We start from the raw sequence: 12,236 nt of genomic DNA on the forward strand, positions 1-12,236 counted from the left end.
CTATCGGCACTTCTAGGGTTAAAGTTACCCATGATGTTAAGTCGTTCTGTAGTGAAGACCTGGTTGTCAAATCTCGCAAAGAACGTATTCAATTGTTCGGCGAAGACAGTGCCGCCTGCTACATTGATACGTGAGGGCTTGTTAAGCTGTCCAATGATGGTCTTCACGCCTTTCCAAGCTTGGCAACTATTGTTCTCTCGGAACTGTTGTTCAATCTTGTCCTTGTATTGTTCTTTGCACTGTTTAACTTAAATGTTTATGTCTCTTTGAATTTGTTTCAGTTTTACTTTATCGTTTGAACAGAAGGCTCTTTTCTTTTCGTTTAAAATTTGTTTGAGTTCTTTGGTTACCCACGGTTTATTATTTGGGTAAATCATTATTTCTTTTTGGGGAATTATGTTGTCAACACAGAAGTTAATAAAATCTGTTAACACATGAGAGATGGTGCAGGGATTGTTACATGAATCAAGGAGGCTGTCCCAGTCAGTCAAAGCAACCCTGCAACTGCTCCACTGAGCCTGAGTCCCATTGTCTCACTATTTTCTTCTTTTCTGGTTCTCTTTTCAGTTTCTGTAGATATGAATTCACAAGGTGGACACTGTTGTGGTCAGAGGAACATAGTGGAGCTTTTGGTTTACGTTTATAAGCACTTTTAATATTGCCATAGCATAGGTCGACTGTCTTTTGCTTGGAACCGTGTGGGACACTGGACATATTGTTCGTAATAGGGCATGACTGTCTTGAGTGAAGCACCGTTAAAATCTCCTAGCACAAATTTAGGAGCGTCGGGTGAGATTGACTCCAGGTGTTGCACGTGGCTGTGGATAATACTGGAAGCGGTGTTGTTATTGGCGCTGGGTTGGATGTACACGAGAACAATGAATATCTGACCAAACTCTCGGGGAAATTAGGATGAGCGAAGAGAAACTGACAAAAGTTCGATATCTAGAGTGCAACTTTTCTCTCTTACAACTGTGTTCTTGCCCCATGATTGATTGACATAAACACACACTCCACCGAACACGGATTTTCCCGTGTCTTCCTCCCTCCTGTCTAAACTAATAGGGGTTCCGAATGCGGGGAGCGCTAGAGTTTCCTTATTAATTGAGTCATTAAACCAGGTTTCCGTAAAACATAGTAAGCAGTCTTGAGTACGTCAGAGTGGTAGATTAAATGGTCAGTCCATCATGCCGAGGTCCCGTGTTCGTTCAAGAAATCTTAGTCCTGCAAGTGGTATGGATGTTGGGCCTTTGGGGAAGGATTGGTTATCTTTCCATATTGTAAGCAGTATTTATTATAATAAAAGTGTGGTTGACATGTACCTACTGTATTCTGTTCTATTTCCGATTGGCAGTTCACACATCCATGTTACAATGTTGTTACAACTATATACAGCTATACTCCAGACATGTGTCATGTTTTATGTGTAGTTGTTGTATCGGGAGATAGACAACATCTTCCAAGGATCAGTTGACACTTTTATTCACCTCTGCATTCGGGCGCACATGTCTAGTGCGAAACATATACCTACGCCGTTGCATGCTATGCGGCTACAGAAAATAGTCCCTGCTTACAGCTTTACATAACTAGTCTAATTTGTCATAATGTTACATCCCCTTTCTTTTAAAGGCTGGAAACTGGACTTTTCTTCAGTTGAACTTATTAGTACCCCACGTTTAAAATACTAAAATCCTTCAGAGTAACTCATAACAATTTCAACTTAAAGAGGTCTGTTGAACAAAAAAAAGAAGAAATCGATAACAGGTTTCCTAACCTATATAACAACGTAAAAGCAATGTCTCAATGCTATCGTAATCAATAGTCAGTCAGTTGTTGTGTATCTTCAACGATAACACAATTTAACACAATGCACTTGAGAGTTCAGTCATTCACTGAAACGTTGTGGTCGTTGGATTACTCGGCCACTTCTGGTGTGTTGCATCAGTGGCCTGCTGTTTTTGCTTGATTTGTCTGGAGAGTTCTGTGTTGTATCCATTGAGCTGGGCTGGGTGTTCGGCTCAAAGCTCACATGTTTTGGTTTACTGTCAGTGTTGGTTTTCAGAGCTGATTTGGGTACTTGTGGAGCTTCACTCTGAGGTTGAGCTGGAACAACATACTTAGGCTCAACATTTGGAGGTATCGCTTGTGATTTTTCTGGAATCTCCCGTATTTGATGTCTGTTTCGTCGTATTGATGAACCCGCTCCTGTTTCCAGGAGATATGACCGTGGTGTGTCACAACCATTGGTGACCTTGGCTGGATACCATCGACCAGTTCGGTGATCCTGGTGCCGAACATTCTGATTAGGTAACAGAGAAGCTAGCTCATGGCCTGCTTTATTGTCGTGATGGAGCTTCTGGAGCTCTTGACGCTTTTCAAGATGTTGATGGATAACGTCTTTGTCACTGATGTGATTCCTCACCCTCATCGGCAAATTAGCTCTCATCTTCCTGGAGTTAAGTAATTCAGAAGGTGATGGAAGATGGTGGTCAATTGGAGTTGTGCGCAATATCAGTAATGCCATATCTGCATCTGTGTTGGTGTTTTTCGATTTTGTAAACACGTTCTTTACAGTTTGGATTTGGCGTTCAATGAATCCATTGGAGCGGGGATAGTGCGGACTTGATGTGATGTGTCTGAAGTCCCACGAACTGACGAAATTGTGGAAGACTGCAGATGAATAGTGTGGCCCGTTATCACTTATCACTGTGTCTGGCACACCTTGTTCCGAGAATATCTGCTTTAACAGATGTACAACTGCTTTGCTTCCTCCATTTCCTTAGACTTTCCTCACGATGGGAAACTTAGCATAGTAGTCGCATACTATGAGGTATTCTTGACCGTCTTGATAAAACAAGTCAGTACCTACAACTTGCCAGGGCCTAGTTGGCAATTCGTGTTGTAGTAACGGTTCATGGTTTTGTGTGTTCTGAAATTCCTGACACACATGACACTGTTTGACCATATTTTCAATGTCACTATTCATCCTATGCCAAAACACACAGGTTTTTGCACGAAGTCGGGTTTTCTCAATGCCTTGATGAGCGTCATGCAGCCTATCGAGGATTTCATTCCTCATGGTCTTGGGAACAACTACAATTCTCCCTTTAGCAGAATACCATCTTCAATGGACATTTCGTCACGGTATGCCCAGTATGGTCTCAGTGGGGCTGCTACCTGATTTTGACGTTCTGGCCACCCATCACTATTGTACTGTTTCAGGACCTGGAGTTCTGTGTCTCTACAGAGACCATATAATAGAGGGACGGCCCTCCCCAACAGTTTATCACTAACCATCAGCGCTACGGCCTGGCATGTAACTGATACACATCGACACCCTTCTGCTAACTTCCCTCTACCGGTACACATGCGCAACAAATGCGCAGACATTCGCAAATGAGCACTCTGGTAACCACGTAAACAATATTGCGTAATATCCGGGCCGAGAGTTAATTCCCTTAGCGGGATTTCACCGGCTGCGTTTGACAGTTAAACATTACATGGACAGCTCCATTAAACTGATTACAATAATCTTAATTTTTATCTTATCTCTCATTTGCACATGTCAACTGACAACATCGCAGAACATGTATCATTCGCGAAATGCGTGTCGTCATAAGCCTGGAATATTTGTTTCAACATTCGGCAAGGCCATGGACGACTTAATTCATTCACTGGGATGATTCCGACTTGGACCTCGATACTTACTTGGAGAATTCACAGACTACGACAGGACAGAGAATATAAACCAAAAATACAAAAATCAAACTAACCCAGTCAGGTAAAGGCAGTTTTAACATTACAGTTGCCAATATCCCCGATGCTCGCTAAACGTATCATCAGATGGCTAATCTCAAGATTTACTTGCAAGTATTCGTTGGCACAAAACGAGGGTGTGGTCAAGCAGTCGATGAAAGTAAAAATTCCCGCGAATTTATGAAGAATGTGCAGATTTGCAAGCGTTAGCCAATCAGAGGACTTGCTTCGACCACACCCCTTTTTGTGTGCGGACATATTGTCATCCATTTGTGTCAAGATCGTTTAGTTGAGAGTCAAATTGGTTTTCAATCGACTTGCAGAAATAACAATAAAGAATTGGTAGGTGTTGCTCGATAGGCCAATCATCCATGATTATGTTTACATAAAGTTTTAATCGATTGCATGCGATGGTAGCGTAGCGATCGGCAACGCAGTCGGGTAGGGTGCACCCTAGAAGTGTCCGGCCTTGTCATTATGTATTGTACTGTGAAGCATTTCGAGTCGGGGTGTCATCTCAAAAACAATATTATTAAAATCATGAATCCTCGGAAAAACACGAGGGCCTGTGACTGACTGGTGTTTATTATAAAGTTTATAGTCCCAACGAAACACGATTTCACATTTTCCAAGAGCGTTAATGTTTTTATAATGCCAGTTTGGGGCTAGCAGTGATTATGCTTTGGGCCGTATGGAGACACTTGTTGGGTTTTTTTCAAAGGGAAGCCACTAAATACTAAAGTCACTTGCCTCCGAGCCCATGAAATATATGTGTTAAATGGGCTGTAATACATGACCCTATCAATTAAAAAAATTCAGCAAAGTGTCAACTTTAACTTGGCAGGAAAATGTTACCAATAACATTAAAACACAACATCACACGTTCTTATATGTACAATGTATTTATTGTAGAATAGGACCATAGATCTATATGTACAATCATGTATTACTAAATTCAACCATTTAGATATTCTTTCATTAAAAACACAGTAAATGTGATTTCAACTGTTGCAAATAAACTCTAAACTGAATTTGAAATTAAAATTATGCAATAGTTGGTTGCCAATGCTCTTTCAAACAAGGTATATCTACTTAATCAAGATGGGAATATTGTACTTAATAGTAGGCTCTTTGAGTAGCCCTTCCGATGAAAACTTTCTTTTTCCTGGGCATCTACAAAACAAATGATAATTTTATGATATAAATATAATGTTGAATAATGAGTTCATTTTTCATTTTTGTTGTTGCATAAGACAGGCTGTTGGTACTGTCTAAGACCAGGTAAACTCATAATCAAACTTCATTAGGAAGAATAATGATAACAGAAAATATATTAATTGTAGTCATGATAAAATAAGGGAAGATAACTTATAAACTTCTTGCAACACAACCTGCATAGTTATGTTGTCCATTTAGGACTGATTGTGAATGTAAAACATAAAATCATACAAATCTGTACACAATCTTAATATAACTTCATTAACAGATATTTTAGATATCCATGAAGTGAACTGTACATTGGATTTTAATTTCCATAATTTCTACTCATGTACTTTATTACATGTTAAATTATTAGGCAGATATTGTTGAAATAGCTCCTTCACTTATGCCTGCACCAACTGGAATCAAGTCTGCAAATCTGTCTTCATAATTGCCGACGCAAACATGGTATGTAGTCAGTTTTGATAAAAGTTTCTTCATATCTCTTAGAGTGGAGAAAAATGCAGGTAAACCAATCCAGAATTCATGATTTGGGCCAAAGTCACGTCGATATGCATATATTGCTGATGTAAAGGATGGCTTGATGACTACTGAAAGCTGGACTGAGCCTACGTCAGTCATAAAACTGCACAATAGTAATGTTTTCACGCTTGTTTCTTGCAATTGTAAAATTGCCTAGCTCATCTACATGCTGAAACAGCTCCTTTTTTCGCAGGATGCCATCAACAAATTCATCTACATTGTTGTCCGGATGATACTGGTGAATTGTGTCAAATAAACCCAAAGAATTCATCAGCCGAACAACCATCAGAATCTGTCGCTTCTATCTGTGGGTTCATCGGTGAGGTCAATGAAGAATGACTTCCATGCTTTGTCCCACAGTGCATCTCTAGAACTGAAAATGGAGTTACACAATATTAATATTAAAAAAATAAATTTGAAGTGTTCTAAATAGTTGTTAAAATTATGCAATAGTTGGTTGCCAATGCTCTTTCAAACAAGGTCTAGTTATCCAAGATATTTTTTATGGATTAAACTTCTTTTTTAATTTCTCTCACAACGTTTCGAGACCATTCCAGGTCCCTTTATCAGGTGAAAGAATGAAGGTAAATGAGTTCACCTGATGAAGGGACCTGGAATGGTCTCGAAACGTTGTGAGAGAAATTAAAAAAGAAGTTTAATCCATAAAAAATATCTTGGTCTTCAATGTACAACTTCTAAATGCCACTGAAAGACATCAAGGTCTAGTTACTTACTCAAGATGGGAATATTGTATTTAATAATTTACACTATACCGTTGTTTTTACATAAGAAAAGAAACAATATTAATATTTGATTATACAATTGCTTTGATATTTTAAACTTATTTCTGCAGGTACCAGATATACAAGTACCAATAAAATAAATAAATACCAATAACTACAAAATATCAACACAAAATTACTCATTTTTTTTCAAAGACATCATTTGTGAATTTCTTACTTCCATTATTACTTACCTGCAATCGTCGAGAACAGATGATTGAACTGATGAATAAGAATGTCAGAGAGAGAGGAAGAACTGACACCTTGTTGTCTCGGACCCCACTTTGAGTAGCCCTTCCGGCGACTGCTGATGAAAACTTTCTTTTTCCTGGGCATCTGCCAAACAAATGATAATTTATTATATAAATAGTGTAATGATATAAATAAAATGTTGATTCATTGTTGCATAAAGTCAGGCTGCTAGTACTGTATAATAATATAATAATATATAGCAATAAAACTCTAACTTCAGTAGGAAGAATAATGATAACAGAAAAATATATGAATTGTTACATGATAAATAAGGACCTTTTCCACAAATATAATCATCCAAATGAACAATAATGGAAATATGTACTTTTTTTCAAACGATTAGGTGAATGAGACTTTTGTAGAATGATTTAAATATATATTCACGTTATATTAATGAACAAAATTAATGTTATGTCGTCTGCTACATGATAATTGAAATGTTCAGTATACGACGCAAATAAGGGTTTACGCCAAAAATCATAAAAAATAAAATACCGATCGTAGCCATATAAAAAGTGTACGACGCAAAAGAGGAAATCGCCGTGAATGTTCACATGTTTATTTTAAACATGCTAGTAATAAGCTGTTCTTGTGAAAGCGTGCGAAAATCAAGTGTTGTGGAGTAAAATATTTCGCAAAACATCATATTTCATCGCATTGCACGAGCCAAAATAAGGAATGACGCGAACGCCACAGACTTATAAATGCCCCTATACAAATCTTTATCTTATTTTCTTTCATTACACCCCGGTAACTAAGGATTTGCATTGAGAATTAGTATCCGTTATTGAAAATCAAAATCGGGACTTTTGCCGATTTTACACCTCCGCCATTGTTCTCACACAACGACGAGCACACATGACAGTATTCATCAAATACCAAGACAAATATATGCTTTAGCACCCCTAATACACCTCTAATGCACTGTTGCAAATGTAAGTATATGCATGAGAATACATGAAAAAAATCAAATCTTACCTTTGCAATGAAAATACGCAAAATCGATGACTGAAGTCAACACACGTTTTTGCCAGCTTCCGGATAGGCTGCGCAGTACAAGCCGTAGCGCTGATGGTTTTGCGCACTGGCTAGAGGGCCGTCCCTCTATTATATGGTCTCTGGTCTCTATCAGTCTCCATTTTTAAGGATTCAATTTTCTTTTGGGAGAATTGTGCGAAGTCCACTCTCACTTCAAAGTCAATATGTTTATTTTCGCAGCATGGTGAACGAGACAGTGCATCGGCCAGGAGCATGTCTTTACCTGGGCGATATTTGATAGACAAGTTGTATGGCTGAATTCTCAACAGCATTCGCTGCAGTCTCTGTGGTGCTACTGAGAGATGTTTCAGGTGGATCATCTCAAGGGGTTTTGTGATCCGATTCAACTACAAACTTCGTTTAATACAAGTAAGTATGGAACCTTTCGCATCCGAAGACAACGGCCAACATTTCTCGTTCAATGTTTGCGTATCTCATTTCGGTTTCGCTGAGCGACTTGGACGCAAATGCCACTGGCTGATCCCCCTGCAGGAGCACTGCACCCAAGCCTCTAGTGGATGCATCGACTCTCAAAACTGTGTCACGTTTTGGGTCGAAATAGTTCAGAGTCACCTTGTTGCATATGAGATTCTTGATTCTATCAAATGAATCTTTGTGAGATTCTGACCAAACATACTCACTGTCCTTCCTGATCAGATCTCGTAATGGAGCTGTCAGCTGTGACAGGTGTGGAATGAATGGACTCATATATGTTGCGATTCCAAGGAATTCTTGGAGCTTCTTTGCATCTTGGGGTGGCTGAATTTCTTGGATGGCCTTGACCTTCTCAGGGTCAGGATGCACTCCATTTTCATCAAACTCGAGACCAAAGAACTTGATCTTCTTTACCTTTATTTCACACTTTGTTGGGTTGAACACTTACCCGTTTTCACGTGCTACGGTCATCAGCCTGTGGAGATTTTCATCATGTTCTTTATCTGTCTTACCAAACACAGCAACATCGTCTGATATTCCTGTTGTTCCTGGGCATTTCTCCAATATTTGGTCCATCCTTTCTTGAAACACGTCTTGGCTAAGACTCAGACCGAAGGGGAGACGGCAAAATCTGTAACGTCCAAATGGACTGTTGAAAGTGGTTAAGAGACTTGACTCTTGGTCGAGCACAACAGACCAGTACCCATGGCGGGCATCCAACTTGGAGAATACAGTTGCACCAGCACATTCATGTGTTATCTCCTCAAGTGTGGGAGCTTTGTGGTGTGGCTTCTGTATGGCACGGTTGAGATCCTTGGGATCTAGACAGATGCGTAGTCTCCCATTGGACTTACGGCTGTACACAATGCTTGATACCCAACTTGTAGGTTCGGACACCTTGGCGATAACACCCATGCTCACCATTTCCTGCAGTTCATTTAGGATATCATCCTTTAGGTGTACTGGACATTTCCGCGGAGTGTGAATAACTGGTGCTACGGACGGGTCCAGAGTTATATGGAAATCCCCCTTGAACTTGCCAATGCCAGTGAAACGATCAGGGTATGTGTCAAGAAAGTCTTGTTTACTGCTGACTTTTGCAGGTGTGATAGGTTCTGTCACTTCACAGTGTATTATTAGAAGCCTTAAGTTTCTGGATGTTGGTAGGCCTACAATGATTGGTCCCTCTGCATCAGCTATGTGAAAGACTGCTTCTCTGGAGTGTCCGTTGTAACTGCAAGGAATTGTTATTTTGCCATGTTGGGGTATCTTACTGCCATTATATGCTCTCAGTAGTGTGTGTGACTGAGTGACACACGTTGCAAATGGCTTTCCATCCTTATCTATGTTCTCTGGGTACATCTTCTTGTACACTCTCAAGGGTATTAAATTACCTTGTGCTCCTGTATCAACCTTAGCCTTGAGCTTGGCAGGTTTTCCATTGACCTGAGTGTCAATGACTACGAATACTTCATCCCGATCATCAGTATCAGTGCTGTCAACTTGTATTGTCTCGAATGTCAGGGATTCGAAACTGCTTGTTGTGTTTAAGTTGTCAACTAACTCCTCATTTGTGGAATTGATAGACTGTTGCCGAGGTGCTTGCCTCATGTCATTCTGACGGAAACGTGATTTACTTCTGTGGTGACGATTTCTCGATTGTGATCGAGGTGTATAGTTGCGCCCTCTCTCTCTATTCTGGCGAGACGGTCTCTGGGATCTACATACAGACCTCCAATGGTTATATTTACCACAGTTGTCACACTTGGATCCCACCGCTGGACACTTTTGTCTTTTGCCGTGAGAGCCACCACATTTCTGACATGTGCCCTGATGTCTTATAGCATGAACATCTGCTTGTGGCAACTGTACATCCTTCAATTGGCTCATATGATGTATTGAAGCTTCTTCAGCACGTGCACAAGTCATGGCTTGTTCAACAGTTAAATTATCATCTTTACTCAGCAATTCCTTCTGCAGACTGGGAATATTTGTGCCAATAATTAATTGTTCTATTAGTCTTTCATTCAGTTCATTTGCACTGAATTTGCATTTAGCTGCCTGATTTTTACATCTACTCATGAAGTTGTCAATACTTTCACCTGAATTTTGTCTGAATTTCTGAAGATGAAATCTGTGTAATCTGTAGTTGACTGCTGGCTCTATTTGTGATTCGAATTTGTCAAAAATGACTTTTGGATCTTTTTGTCTCTTCTCCAGTCAATGTCCATGAATTAAACATTTTGATTCCTTCATCGCCAGAAAACAGCAAGATATGATCAACTTGTTTATCTTTCTTAGTGTCTTTCACAGAGAAATACAACTGACAACGTTGTTTGAATGAACGAAAAGCTTCCGCTAGATCGTCACTCTCCCAGTTTAATCTCGGACTGATATTTGCCTCTGACATCATGAATATCATATGCGAGTTGTTTTATCATGAATTATGTCAATATGTTTGATGAAATTTCCTTATCTTTACCAGATTTGAGGTTCTTCAGTGGTTCGAGAAACTTGTTTTGGAAACATGGGAGCCGCCATTTTGTTGATCACGTGATATCTCGTTCCCGCTGACAGACAGAGTTTATCACAGGAAAAAGTTGACATACATATTCATGTGATTTACACTTCAGAGAGTTATTTGGTGCACAGTATTATGATACCGTCAGTTTAGACCCAAGCTGACGCACAGGTTGACGAAATCCACTGGTACTTAACTGTCAGTGTGTTATACACATGTCGCCATCTCGATAACTAGCAGACGATCTGGCTGGCCCTCCGGTTTCTGATTTGGCATAGTCCTAAATACTGGTAAACCTGGTCGCTTATGACCAATGTCGCGTGGCGTTCGTCATCCGCCCGCTGCCACCATGTCATGTTTTATGTGTAGTTGTTGTATCGGGAGATAGACAACATCTTCCAAGGATCAGTTGACACTTTTATTCACCTCTGCATTCGGGCGCACATGTCTAGTGCGAAACATATACCTACGCCGTTGCATGCTATGCGGCTACAGAAAATAGTCCCTGCTTACAGCTTTACATAACTAGTCTAATTTGTCATAATGTTACAACATGTAGCTACCAGAATCAAATGAGGTGACTGAGCGAATGGTGTTTAAGCCGCATACTAGTATATATCACTACTGCAAGTAAATAGACAGGTTCTTGGTCAGTGGTTTGATAGCATGCTCCATATCTTATCCCGTGCAGTTACACATACACAGCCACAGTTACGACAGTCATGGGGTGCGGGGGCACTGTCTGCCCAAACATTCGAAACATGTCCTGACATATAACGGTATATCACACCACACCCTCCCAGTAGGGGGAGAAAGGATGCATGTGAAGGGTTTAGCCTCGTACGGGGAAGTTCTCATGTTTCAAAATCCTGGGAATAATCTTTTCAACCAATCTAGAAGAAATGATTACATTAAATTTCGAACCGCAGTTTTCAATAATTAGAAAAATATTATTCTCGTGGTTAAGCAGATCCCTAAAAGATAGGTAGAATAACGATAATTAAAACTCAAATTGTTCCCCTTTTCACACACACTGATCGTCCTCCCCAATCCATCTAAACACTTTTTCAAACGTTTGAATACTATACTATTTACGTTTATTTTGGGTGGGAAGCACGATAAAATCAAAAGAAAAATGTTGACAAAAGACTACTCTAAGGGTGGCTTAAAAATGATCGTTGTGATATCTTGTTGTTATATCCATTTGATATGAAGATTAAATGGATAAGGAGATTATTGACCTCCAAACAGCACCTACTATTATCACCTTTTGGTGACATTCAACTATTCAGCTTTCATATCCTGCTGGGAGACCCGGAGGCATCTGTTCTGATTATTTATTATCATTAAAAATATATTTACAAAACAAGATATGACTCTACTGAATTAAACATCAACCAACATATATATTCCATAAAATATCATTTCAAACTAGAAAAACATATTGTCGGCGAAAATGATGTAAAATTCCAAACAAACTGGTCCTCTCTCTTCCACTGAAGTGAAATTATTAAAACGAACATTATGTTGTTTGTGAGTAAATTCTTTCTGCACCCTGTGTCTATCCCGCTATCGTTCTCTTTTCAATCTATCTGTCTTTCTGCACGTTAATTTTTAATCCCATGTGAATGAAACCATGTTTGTAATCTGTCTGAAGAAAAAAAACATCTCATGTTTCTCAACCGAATTTGGTACAGGTCATTATGAAA

The 12,236-nt window shown here is 39.5% G+C and overlaps 1 long non-coding RNA gene across 1 annotated transcript; it reads right to left on the reverse strand.

Moving 5' to 3' along the window:
* Nucleotides 1-4,879: 4,879 nt before the first annotated feature.
* On the reverse strand, nucleotides 4,880-7,547 carry LOC124278152. The gene is made up of 3 exons (XR_006899002.1): nucleotides 7,512-7,547; nucleotides 6,476-6,617; nucleotides 4,880-5,872 (listed from the first exon to the last, which is right to left on the reverse strand). It is a non-coding gene; the product is annotated as an uncharacterized LOC124278152 (long non-coding RNA).
* Between the last annotated feature and the right edge of the window lie 4,689 nt (nucleotides 7,548-12,236).

Source organism: Haliotis rubra, unplaced genomic scaffold, assembly GCF_003918875.1.
Source record: "Haliotis rubra isolate DU_JTF1 unplaced genomic scaffold, ASM391887v1 Scf232, whole genome shotgun sequence".
Lineage (NCBI taxonomy): Eukaryota > Metazoa > Mollusca > Gastropoda > Lepetellida > Haliotidae > Haliotis > Haliotis rubra.